Raw genomic sequence first — 14,410 nt, forward strand, 5'->3', positions numbered from 1 at the left:
AATTAATTAACACTAAAGGTGAAAATTTAATTGTAGCTCCAATTTATCCTGTATTTGTATCTGCAATACATACACACATATCTATTCATTGAAAGAACAAGAAAGTGGGTCGGTACTAATGACAATGACGAAAGAAAAATATTGATACTGTATCATACAATGTAGGCATGAGCCTGCCAAAAATAATTTGTATTATTATTTTAAATCCAAACATTTTTCTGCTTGAAAGAGAAACTTCCAAACTGATAGATTACACTTATGCACTTGGACATTTCTCCTCCATAAAAGATATTTTTGAAGGAACATTTAGAGGAATATTGAATAAGGAAACTTTCATAATATGATAAAATATATTCTAGGGTAAACTTAAAGTTAAATTTTTGTTCAAAATTGGCCATGCCCTTGTAGAATCATATTCTACAAAATAACTCAGTTCCTCTATGACCAGAGTTTAGCACAGTGCTTGGCATACAATAGGCATTTAATAAACATTTAATGAATGAATGACTACTGCTTTAAAGGAAGGGGTGTGCTGGAGCCAGCTCAAATTGACTCAAGAGAGACAATTGCTAAATTTTTAGTGTGAGATTTATACCTCCAGAAATCAGGTTACAAATTGGGACTTGATTTTTTTGTTAATTGTGTAAGCCTAAGAAAGTGATGGAAAAATATTAATAATCTATTTAAACTTAAGAGTATGTCTTGTGATTTTTTTTTTTTTTGGAGAACCAGTTGTTAAACATTTACCAGCACACCCCTGCCTAAAGTGGTCTCTTTCCCCCACCCCTCCCTCTTCCTCCAAGCTGATCTCTAGTGACCTGGAGTAATCAAAGAGATTCCCTCTCTCTGATCAAGACCTAATTTCTTCAGGGCACTGGAAAAGAAGCTATTAGTCTTAGGTGGACCAGTATTTGCTCTGTTTACACCTGTTTGGATCTTCTGCTCTGATCATGCCAGTAGATCAGCTCATACCTACATAGTTGTGTGGTCGAGGAGATGCGTAGATAAAATATAAAATCATCCTGGGGAGGGATGGGGAATAAACCCAGTGGGCAAGATTTATTTCCCCTAAGTCAGGCTTTTCATAAAGTGTGGTTGGCTATGTGGGCAAATATAAATCTAATCTATCGAACCCATTTCTTTTGGGAATGTTACCCCATTCCTATCAAGAAGCTAGCTACTACAGGAATCGATCTTTATGAGGTGAGGTGAGGATAACTTCCTATCCCAGTCACCTAAAAAAGGACAAAGGGCAGGGTTTCTGGTCTGGAGCCTCTCATTTAGTTGACTCCATAACAATGAGGATTCCTCAAGTCTATCAAACTCTAATGCGGAAATAGTCTCAACCTTGACTTCATTAGACCACACCCTCAGCAGAGTGGTGGCTCTAGTGATTCATCAGGTTTCTATTATAATTTCTCTTGGCACCCTGCCCAGTTCCTTGGTGATAAAGGCCCTCCCACTCCCTTATTTCCTCAGGGAATGAAATCACCCTCCTCCCAGGAACAGTGATAATATTAAGTCCAGTTTTTTTTTTAAACAATTAGAAAGAATTCCCAAATCCTTTCCTCATTTGCCTCCCCGCCCCCCCATTCTCTTCTCTTATGGTTCTGATTTCAATGAAACCAGAACCTGTAGAACTGGAATCTATGGGTTTGAAACCATATGGTGAGTTCCAGATTGTGGCCTCTCAATTTCCACCTCCATCAGGAGAAATCCCTTCTTTTTTGTACCACAAGCTCCATTAGCCACCCTTAGCTTTCCTTGCATGGTCCCTAAAAGCCAAACTATATCTCTAATTGCTGAATGGGCTGAGCTAGTATGCTTTCAGTCTCATTGTGTTGGCAGTCCAGCTTCTCCAGGGTAGTAAAAAAGTGACCAGGACATACCAAGGTGGGCTTGACCCTTTTTTTTACCCTACCTTCCTTCATTATACACGGAGCTAGTTGTTCCACATGAGGGGAACCTGATCCTTGTCCCAAACAGAAGTGTCCTCATACATAATAAGAAGCACTCTTCCTACCTGGCATCATTTAGTGTTCCACCATCCGATCACCTGACCTTCTATGTTTGCACTCCCTTCACCTCAATTCAAACATTATATTATCCACACATATCCACATGTGCCCTTCTAGGTCCTTGGGTCCTTTTGACTGAGTCCAAGTTCTACAGAACAAATCCTGTGTAACCAGGAAGCTGCGTCAAGGGAGGCAGGGGCCTCCTGGTCACACCTTTGTTGCTTTTTAGGAAAAACTCAGTCTTATTGCTCAGAAAATAATGCTCTGGTCTCATTCCATCAGGGTACCTGAAATTGGGGTAGAAACGATCCAAAATATATGACTTATTAACAAAACAAGCATAATAGATGGGTCAATAGACTATACCCTGAGACCCTGAATATAGAGTGAGACAGATTTTTATGAATTAGAAGCAATTAATCAAATAAGACCAATTAATTAAAAGAAAACAATTAGCCAGGACACTAAATTAGGTTATAAGATTTCTAATTGGAGGAAAGATAGCCACTTTCCAAGTTGGGAGATGGGGAGTGAACAGGTGTAATTCCCTGAAATCAGAAAAAGAGGTGTCCTACTCCCCATAAGTGTCTATATTTAATCAAAGCAGATAATCATCATCATCATCATTATCAAAGCAGATGTATAATTATGAGAAAATTTTTTGAATCAATCTTTGGATCTGACCGGGTTTCTGGTCAGCATGACCTAAGTCCTTAGTTAAGGGTCTCTAAGCAACAGGTAGAGGTAATCCAGTCATGCAGGGATAAGGTATGTACAATGGGGTTTTCTCACGATTCCCATATTTGAATAAAATTTTCTCCCAAGACAGAAATTGGACTAGACTAGGCCTGTACAACATACTGTGGGCCCCTTGAAGCCTGCCAAAGGCTTTCAGGCAGCCAGGCGAAAAATGTAGGGTTGTCACTACACACTTGCCTGTTGTTTGTCACGTGACCCCTGCCTACTGACCATCGTCTGTCTGTCTCTAGTCTAACCTATTTGCAGCCTAAAGAAGTTTACAAGTTGTGCAGGTCTAGACTAGACCCATAATTGAATAGAAAGAGAACTGAGCTAAATCTGGAATTGAGTTACAAGATGGAGTCAGTGTGGTTCACTCACTTCCCACAAAACAGAGACATAGAGTACCCCTATTTCCATGATTAGGCATACCACTCAGGGTAGGGCATCTTTGTTCAGACAGAAGTGGGTGGAAAATCCTCTATTTGGGTCAGTTTGCAACTCTGTTGGAGATAGTCTTTTAGACCAAGTCCTAACCAAAATACTTTCTATCTCACCCCCATTTTCTTTCTTTTGCAACTGAATTTTAAATACATGTGTTTTTTTCATATAGCACTTATCATTAGTCAGTTGAAAAAATAAATTTTCATCAATTGGTTAGGCGGCTAAAATTCTTTTTAAATGAATTTTCATCTCAGCAAGAGAGCTAATAATTCTACTATTTCCCCTTATGTTCGAGAGGAAGTATTTTTACTTTATTCTTGTAAAAGAAGAACTTTGTTTTAAAAAATCAAAATACAGATATAAATTCAATGCAGAACCAGATTTATCTGGTATTGATCCAAATATTACAAAGCTTTGTTCAAATAAAAACACCAAATAAATAACACCAAAAATTTATATTAAACATCTCCTAAGTTCTAACTGATTTCTTTGATAATGTTATTTATGTGTAACAAAATTCACAAAATAAACAAATTTAATGATGTCTTACAAATAATAGTAGGGGTATGTGCTCTTGCTGGACTACTTCTTTTAATTCTTACAGAATATCCCACAAAAAACACATAGTTATTTTATATTTCTATTTTATAATTATAATCATCTAATGTAAATTTTGATTTGGATTCTTTTTTGGCAAATGTTATTATAAGTACTTAATGAATAAATCTAAAAGAATATTATGAGTTAACTTATTAAATTACCCTGGGTGTTCACAACACATTTTGTTGTTGTTGAAAGAGCTTCGTAGAACAACAGCAAAAATTAAGAATACTACACAAGAAGATCCTTAGGGTCTAGCCACTATGGGTGGTATGTTATAGAACTAATATCGGCTTTCTCCATGCCTCCTCCATCCTCTTGCAACATGGGTTAGACTTACTTTCTTTTCCTTCTCTACCTCGCCACCCCCCCCCCCAACCAAAATGAAATTTCACTTCTCTAAAGGGCGACAAAACTCTTTCTGGACCTGACTGACTTGTATCTCCCCTGTTGAAACTTCTTACTTACTTAAGAGCATATAAAAAGTCCCACCCACTTGGAATCTAGGCCTCTTGGTACAAGTCCCAGGATAATTCAAGTCACTCTACTCTCCCTGCTGACTAGATAATTTTGATAAGGTCATGTGGAAGGTCTTGTTTACCAAAGCTAAAACTAAGTGTTGTTAAGTCAGTTTTCAGTTGTGTCCTAATCTCTGTGACCCAATTTGGGATTTTCTTGGCAAAGATACTGGAGTGGTTTGCCGTTTCCTTCTCCAGCTCATTTCATAGTTGAGGAACTGAGGGCAAACAAGGTTAAGTGGCTTGTCCAGGGTCACACAACTAAGTAAGTATCTGAGGGCAGATTTGAACTCAGAAACATGAGTCTTCCTGACTCTAGCACTCTATCCACTGTGCTACCTAGCTGCCTATTGCATTTCTTTACTCATATCCTTTCTATGAGATAGCTAAGTAAGCCCCTCTTATTATAACCTATGAGTGCTTCATTTCAACCCAACAGTGAATCTAAACTAACAGGGTGCAAGTGTCTGGCCAGCCATTACTGCTGGTAAGTACAATCCTGAAAGGTTAAGTGACTTTGCCTGTTCACATGGCAAGTCTGTTTCAAATTTCTGACTTGAACTAGGATTTTCTCACACCAAGGCTAGTCCCTCTATCTGTGATGCCATATTAACACACCTTAGAATAGACCCAGTGCCTAATATCAAATGATTATGAAGTAACTATGATAATGTTAACTCATATTTATGTAACATCTTAAGTTTTATAAAATAATATGGAATATCAACAAATGAAGAGAATTTTCGTTTTTCTTACACATTATTGACATGTATTACGGTAAAATTGAAAATCGATTTTAATTTTATTTTATTAAGACTTAATCAAGCTAGACTTAAAAATTACCTTTCAAGGTTCCTTCCCTTTGTAAACTTCACCCACCACCTACAACCTGGGGAAACTTGCCTTTGTTACCCCACCCATCACCCACTTTCCAGAGAAACTTGATTAATCTAAAAGGTCAGATCTCACCAATTTAAACTATTGTAGAAACTTCCATTGGCTAGAAACCTTTGTCTTGTGACTCAAATCACATAGCCTGGATGTGGTTAAAAGGGTTTTAGAAGGGGAGGTCCAAATAACGTAGTCTCAATTTTGGCTGTGTCAACGATAGCCAATCAGTAGAAGATACCTGTGTTACTTGAGATTTTGCTTTGTAATCTTGCTAATTCTTATAAAAGACCCTGTCTGTCCTCACTCAAGGTCTTTGGTCATTGAGAGAGGCCATTGACCCGATTTATTGGTTACTGCTAGCCTAACTAATAAATTGATCATTCTCAGACCTTTGTCTCTCAGTTTGCCTTAATTTCAATGTCAATGTCAATGTCATAATTGAAATATATAAATATATATATTCAATACTGTCTGAATGTGTAGCACCTATAATTTAATTTTAATATGATAAAACTGAGTGTATTTCTGTTCAGATATTTAAAATTAAGCATATTGAACTTAGTCTTACTCAGATATGGAAATTAAAGCTATCTGAAAATGTCAGAGGGTCAAGAAATGTTTTAACAGAGGAGAAAAAAGGACAAGGAATATTATAAATCTCAAGCACTACTAGAAAAAAATTTTCTTATAGAGAAGATAAGATCTTATAAATACTAAGAAAAGTATCTCCCACCATTAGAATTTGCAGCCTTTCTAGTATTATCTATAAAAAAGAGTAATTTTGCCACTCTTCTGTTTATAGGTGTCTGCAGAACCTTAGTATTACAAGCTATTAAAGGTTAAAACTGCACTAAGACTTATGGAACACTCTATATTACTACACACTACAATGTGTGGTACTTACAATTTATTTTTGATGTGTGTTACAGTCATAGATCCTTGAAGCACTTCAGTCTAAGGGCTCAAGGTTACAGCATTATTATTCTCAGCTGTGTTGAGTACTAAGCTTGAAATTTGTTTCAGAGACTGTTTGGGTTTATCAACTTTTCTCACAGTCCAAACTGTCTGAAAGTCAACATTATACAAGATGATCCAAAAGTTTTAGAACTGCGCTAAGATTTTTAGAACACTCTGTATTAGCCTAACACCTAGCTTACTCTATATTTTACCTTGCTTTTTAAATAGAGTACTAGTATGTGGGTTTCACATTAGGATCACACAGCATCCTAGGGAAGGGTAATGGAGAATCAATCAAAGAGAAAAGGAGGGTAGTGTTAATTATATAAAAACATAGGTGTTAATGAATAACAAAATATTAAAGTTTACTAACTCTGAAAATTATGTTTCTCAATAGACTCTATTATAGACTATATATGATAGTCTATAATAGACTATATATAATAGACTCTCAATAGACTCATTGTATCTAACGTGTATTTACATAGGTCATAAGGCATAGAAGTGTCCTGCCAACAGGGACTCAATAAATGAATGACCATATGCATTTACAGAAAACAAGAATCTAATTCTTAAGGTTAAATAACTCTCAGGACAAACAAAGCAGCCATGAAACTGAGGCAATACAAATTGCTCTTGTTTTATTAGTTTACAAAGGATAAACCATGTATAAACAGTAAAGGTGACATGGAAATACTGACTCTAGACATTTAAGAAAAAAAAGTTTCTAAGCAAATCAATGAAGGACAGAGGTGCCTCACTAAACATGATTACCTATAACGTGTCTTCTGTTAGAAGTACCTAGGACAGATTATACTTAAATATTATTTTTAATCATATCAAAATATGATGCTTTCAAACTCACTCTCCCAGCATAGCCTGGTCCTGATTTACTCACTTATCAATGTTGCTTACTGATCTTGGAGTTCCTGCCTCTTTATTTTGACTGACCAATACCTATTAGTGATTCAGTATTTGCCATTTAATAATAAAAATATATGAGTAAGCTAGGCCTTCATCCTTGCACTAGCTACTCTCTCCTTTTCCACCCATCTTGACTCCTTGGTGAGCCAGTTCAACTCTTCATTGTTCTCTCTTGAATCCCTACCCCTCCCACCCCCACTCCCACTCCCATCTCAGATCACTGATTACTCCCAGGCAAACCTCAGTCTTGAATCACTCCCACCTTTCTTACTTTCTCACTTACATGTGTGCTGCTGAATGAAGATGGAGAAAATCATATAACTTTTCTGACTGATTCCACTAAAAATTTATGTTATATGACCTCAATCGGGCACTTACTGCTGCTAGGCAATCCTATTATACCTTCCAATTAAATCACTATCTCACTCTCCACAGTACCTTTCCTTGAACCTCCCATGGCTCCCCAACTCCTCAGTTGTGTCATAATCTTTTTCCCTAGCCACCTCCTCCCTCTTACCTTCTCTATTACTGGAGAGGGCAACACCATCTTCACAATCACTATCTCACAACCTAGGAGCAGGGGTGGGGAACTTGTGGCCTTTTAAGGTCTTTAGTTATAGCTTTTTGACTAAGTCCAAGTTTTACAGAATAAATCTTTTTGTTAAGGGGATTTGCTCTGTGAAGTTTGGTTTCAGTCAAAGGACCACTCTTGAGGACCTAGAGAGTCCTCAGCCTTGAGGCTGAAGGTTTCCCACCCTTGACCTAGGAGTTACCCGGGATTTCTATTTCTCACCCTCACCCCCCATATCCAAGCTGTTGCTAAAGCCTATTGATTTCACCTTTGCAACATTTCTTGAATATACCCACTTTTCTCCTCTGACATTGCCTCTACTCTGACACAGGCCTTTACCACCTCTCATCTGGATTACCTCAATAGCCTGCTGGTGGGTCTGTCAACCTCCAGTATCTTCTCCTTCCAATCCACCCTCCATTCAGCCACTAAAGTTATTTTCCTAAGTGTAGATCTGATCATGTTACCCCCTACTCTATAAATTCAAGTGGCTTCTTATTGCCTCTGGGAGCAAATCCAAAATGCTGTTTGACATTTAAAGGTCTTTATAACCTAGATCCCTCTTATGTTTCCAATCTTCTTAGACCTTACTGAGGGACATGGGCTCTTTCTTCAATCCAGTAACAATGGCCTCTTGGCTCCAAAGACATCCTGTTTCTTGACTCGGGAGCATTCTCTCTGGCTGGCCTCTGTGCCTGAAACATTATCCTGCTTCTGCCCTAACTACTGACCTCCTGGTTTCCTTTAAACCCCACCTAAAATCCCACCTTCTCCCAGAAGCCTTTCCCAACCTTTCTTAATTTCAGGGCTTTCCTTTTCATCAATTATTTCTGATTTATCCTGTTACAATCCCATTAGGTTATAAGTTCCCTGAGGGCAGGGACTGTCTTTTTCCTCTTTTTGTATCTCCATCACTTAGCACAGTGCTTGGCACATGGTAGGCACTTCATGTTTGATTGATTGATGAGTTTCAGAGTACCTTGAGAATAGTAAGGTGTAACTTCCTATACTTAGTAGAAAGGTAGGAAGGAGTCAGGCTAAGAAGGGCTTGGAATGACAGATAGAATATTTTATATTTGATCTTGGAGGCAATAGAAGACATTAGAGTTTGTTTGAATAGGGATTGACATGATAAGACCTGAGCTTTAGAAAAATCTATTTGATAGGTGTTTGGAAGATGTATTCTTCTATAGTCATTTTTTTTTTTTTTGCTCTCATGTCTTCCCAGTCACCAATGGAGTGAAACAAGGCTGTGTGCTTGCTCCCATGCTTTTTACTATGATGTTTTCAGCCATGCTCTCAAATGCTTTCAATGAGGATGAACACAACATCAAGGTTGGCTATTGCACTGATGGTAAATTTGTCAACTTGAAAAGGCTAAAAGCCAAGACCAAAGTGGAGGGAATGTTGGTGCATGACTTTCAGTTTGTGGATGATTGTGTACTCAGTGCAGCCTCTGAAACTGAGATGCAACAAAGTATGGATCACTTCTCTGCTGCTTGTACTATCAATTAACACCAAGAAAACACTGGTGCTCCATCAGCCAGCACCACACCATCCATATGTGGAACCATTGGTTACAGCAAATGGAGAAGTTTTGAATGCTGTGGATAAGTTCACTTACCTTGGTAGTGTACTTTCCAGGGATGTACACGTTGATAATGAGGTTGATACACACATTGCCAGAACTAGCTCAGTGTTTGGGAGGCTCTGAAGGAAGGTATAGGAGAGAAGAGGTATTAGATTGATTACCAAACTGAAGGCCTACAGAGCCATTGTGCTGACTTCTTGTTGTATGCCTGTAAACCTAGACAGTCTACCAGCACTATGCCAGGAAACTGAATCACTTCCATTTGAATTGTCTTAGGAAAATTCTGAAGATCACTTGGCAGGATAAGGTACCAGACACTGAAGTCCTTAATTGAACTAAACTGCCAAGCATTGAAACTCTGCTTCACAGAGCACAACTCCGTTGGGCTGGCCATGTTCTTTGAATGCAAAACTTACACTTGTCAAAAAGACTATTTTATGGAGAACTCACACAGGGCAAGAGTTCACATGGTGGTCAGAAGAAGTGATACAAGGACACTCTCAAGGTTTCTCTCAGGAACTTTGGAATCAATGTGTGTTATGGGAGACACTAGCACAGGACCACTCAGCATGGCATGCCCACATCAGAGAAGGTGCTGTGCTCTATGAGCAAAGCAGAATTGAAACAGCTCAGAGAAAATGCAGGATTCACAAATTTAGAGAATCTACCCCGGATGTTCATGTGGACTATTTGTGACTGATCTGTGGTAGAGCATTCCGAACTTGTATTGGCCTGATCAGTGACAGTCAGACACATTGAATCTTGACTTAAGCATAGTGATATCATTTTGGTCCTCTTTGAGAACAAAGGACAGCAACTAACCAAGCAGGAAGTTGTACTGGAGTGAGGTAGAGACTTAAGTCAGGGAGACCAACCAATAGAATATTCCAATAGTCCAGGTGGGAGGTGATAAAGGCCTGTATCAGGGTGGCAGTAGTGTCAGAGGACAAAAGGGGACATATGTGAGAGATGGCTTGAAGGTAAAATTGATAGGCTTCGACAACAGATTGGATATGAGTCATAAATGAAAGTGAGTAGTTGAAGATGACATCTAGGTTGGAAGCCTTGGTAGCTAGGAGTATGTTGGTACCCTTGACAGTAAGAGGGAAGTTATAAGGATGGGAGAGGTAGTTGTGTGTTGTGTGTGAAGATAATGAGTTCAAATTTTGATATGTTAAGTTTAATACGTCTACAGGACATCCAGTTCAAAATGTACAAGTAAGCAACTGGAGATGCAGGACTGGAAGTCAGGAGAGAGGTAAGGGTAGATAATTCTCCAGTAAGTACATCTGAGAATCACCAACACAGAGACGACATTTGAATCTATGAAAAGTGGTGAGATCACCAAGTAAAGTAGTATAGGTGGAGAAGAGAAGAAGGCTTAGGGGGCTCAGGGTAGAGTCTTGGCAGATAACCACAGCTAATGGGAGTGACCTGACTGAAGATTCAGCAAAAGACTGAGTAGTGGGCAGACAAATAAGAGGAACACAAGGAAGGAACAGTGTCACAAAAACCTAGAGTATTGAAGAGATACCCTAGAGAGTGTCAAGAATAGAATGATCACCATCAAAGGCTGCAGAGAGGATAGGAAGAATGAGGATTGAGAAAATGCTATAAGATTTGGCAATTAAGAAATAATTGGTAACTTTGGAGAGAACATTTTTAGTTGAATGATGAGGTAAGAAGTAGGACTGCAGAGAGTTTAGAAAAGAGTGAAAGGAAAGGAAGTGGAGGCACTAATTGTAGACAGCCCTCAGAAGGAATTTATCCATGAAAATGAAAAGAGAAAGAGAGATATAAAATGATAACTCTATGCTAGTGGTGTTGGTTCAACTGAGTTGTTTTTTTATTCGGTTTTTAGAATGAAGGAGGCATGAGCATGTCTGTAGGTAGTAGCGATACTGCTAGTAGATAGGGGAAAATTGAAGATTACTGACAGTGTGGGGATGATAGATGAGGCAATCCGCTGGAGAAAACAGGATAGAATGGAATCACTTATGCATGAATTGACTTAAAAAGAAGGGCCACTTCTTGATGTGACAAAGGGTTGAAAGAGGAAAAATTGGGGGAAGGAATCTGAGTGATGAAATGAGGAAGAGGGATAAGAGGGAACCCTTAGCAAACGACCTCATTTGTTTTTTCAGTGAATTATGTGGCAAGGTTCTTGGCTGGGAGGATGGGGGTGGGGGAGTCACAGGTTGCTCTAAAAAGAATGAATGGTTTGGGGAAAATGCCATAGTGAGTGAGATAGTGAGTTGATTAGTGAAGTATAAAAGACTAACCTTTCTGTAGTGAGGACCCAGTTGAAATTATGTGACATAAATTTCTGGTGCACCTAGTCACTGCAGTTCTGTGATTTTTTTCCAGCTTCCTTCAGTAGCACATGAGTAGGGTAGAAGGCAGTGGATAGTGGGAGTAATCCAAGGCTCTGCAGGGCTAGATCCATGATAAGAGGGCAACGGACTTGAGAGAAGAGGGAGGGCAGTATAGAGTTCAACTGGTTCACCCATTTCACCCAGGGGTCAAGATAGAGAAGAGAGGAAAGTATAGTCGATGCAGGGGCGATGGCTTGGGAAAGAACTAAGGGGTGGAGGTACTGGAGGCTGTACTGTGAACACAGGGTAGGAGTTATAAGACAGGGTAAGCGGTACAATGACAATATTGTGTTCAGACAAGGGAATTTTCAAGTTCACAAACATGGAAGTAGAACCCTTAAAGGTGAAGCTGCTTGATTAGGGTATAGGAAGATGGCCTCAGAGCCAGGAAAATCTGCTTCAAGTCACACATCTGATACATACTAGCTGCATGGTCCTGGGTGGGCAAAGTTATTCAACATCTCTATACTCTTAGCAGTTCTCCAAGACTGAATTTTAGAGATGGTGTTGACCCATGTTGGTAGAGAGAGTTTACTAGTCTGGATTTCTTTACACTAATGAAATTGCTATATGAAATATATGCTGCCCATATATATATATGCATATGTATTTATATACACACACACACAATACACTATGCATATAAATGTATGTATGTACAAATAAACATGTCCATGTATACATACACATGTATACATTTGTGCTCAAGCTGAAACTGGGATTCTGATATATCTTAAAGATCACGAGCATCCGGGGGAATAATAAATGCTTTTCAAGTGCAATCAAGGGATATCAATAACTTATAATGCATTTACCTATTTTATCTTCCCTATAAAATATGAAACTTACCTCTACATACACTTATTGATGATATGTTATAAATGTCAGAAGGGAATGCAAAGATTTTTGTAAAGGATATTCTACAATAAACCATGTCTTTGAAGTCACAGAATTGACTGACGGGTAAAAGGGCAGCAAGGTGGCACAATGGATAGAATGCCAGGCCTGGGGTCAAGAAGACTCATCTTCCTGAGTTCGAATCTGGCCTCGGACACTTACTAGCTGTGTGACCCTGGGCAAGTCATTTAACCACGTTTACCTCAATTTCCTCATCTGTAAAATGAGCTAGAGAAGGAAATGGCAAACCACTCCAGTACCTTTGCCAAGAAAATGCTGTATCAGTTTGCAAAGAGTTGGGCACAACTGAAACAACTGAGCAACAACAAAAACAATACAATATCTCTCTATGTTTAATTTTTATTATTCTAGAAAAGCATTTGATTAATCAGAGCAAAATGAAACCTCAAAGGTTCTTCTCCAAAATAGTGTCTGCCATGCATAAGTTAACCATACAAGATCCCTTGATAGGTGTGAGAAAAGAGATCATTTTGTGTAAAGATCCTCAGATTCTTTATATAAAACAGAATCAAAAGTTTTTGCCATTGTCTTAGAATATGTCCTGCAAAGAGTACAAACGGAAGAGAGATGCCCTTTAGATACTAAGGTTCTCCAGATGCTTCTTTTTGCATATAATAATGTTCTAATTACGTCAGCCTCTGGAACATTGCAGAGATTCAAAGAGTTCAGCCTAACTATACATGCAGAAAGAAAATCAGCTGAAACAGAATACTTGTATTGTCTAATCAATCAATCAACAAACATTTATTTTATATATATATATATATATATTATGTGAGGGGCACTGTGCTAGGTGCTGAGGATACAAACACAAAAGTAAAACAGTTCTTTCTATCAAGGAGTTACATTCTAATGGGAGAGAGCATATAGCTTATAAAGATACCTATAAGCATATGTCTTGGGTAAGGCTGTCTATTTCCCTCCCCCCCACTTAATAGTATTTAATTTTTCCAATTACATGTAATAGTTTTCGATATTCACTTTTATAAGATTTTGAGTTCTAAATTTTTTTTCTCTCTTCCTACCTCCCTCCCCTCACCCCTTCCCAAGACAGCAAGTAGTCTGATATAGGCTAAACATGTACAATCATATTAAACATATTTCCACATTAGTCAGGTTGTGACAGAACAATCAGAACAAAAGGGAAAAACCATGCTGCTCATCATTTCTTATAGCACAATAGTATTCTATTACATTCACATACCACAACTTGTTCAGCCATTCCCCAATTGATGGGCATCCCCTCAATTTCCAATTCGTTGCCACCATAAAAAGAGCTGTTATAAATATTTTTGTACATGTGGGTCCTTTCCCCTTTTTTATGATCTCTTTGGGATGCAGACCTAGTAGTGGTATTGCTGGATCAAAGGGTATGCACAGTTTTATAGCCCTTTGGGCATAGTTCCAAATTGCTCTCCAGAATGGTTGGATCAGTTCACAATTCCACCAACAAAGCATTAGTATTCCAATTTTCCCACATCTTCTCCAACATTTATCGTTTTCCTTTTTTTATCATATTAGCCAATCTGATAGGTGTAAAGTGGTATCTCAGAGTTGTTTTAATTTGCATTTCTCTAATCAATAGCGATTTAGACATGACTATAGTATATAGTTTTAATTTCTTCCTCTGAAAACTGCCTGTTCATATCCTTTGACTACATATGAATTGGGGAATGGGCTGTCTATTTTTAAAAATACATAAATGTCTGGCTTACAGGTGGCATGGATAGGTATGTCCACTTTGGTGCAAAGTGGAAGAAAAGACTCACTCTTATCACGAGCAACTTAGCTGAGAAGGGACAGGAAAGATCCAAGATAGCTAAGTATGAGTGATCTTTCTAATCTCCGAGAGGATGTTGGGCTAG

The sequence above is a fragment of the Trichosurus vulpecula genome, chromosome 2 (genome assembly GCF_011100635.1).
Source record: "Trichosurus vulpecula isolate mTriVul1 chromosome 2, mTriVul1.pri, whole genome shotgun sequence".
NCBI lineage: Eukaryota > Metazoa > Chordata > Mammalia > Diprotodontia > Phalangeridae > Trichosurus > Trichosurus vulpecula.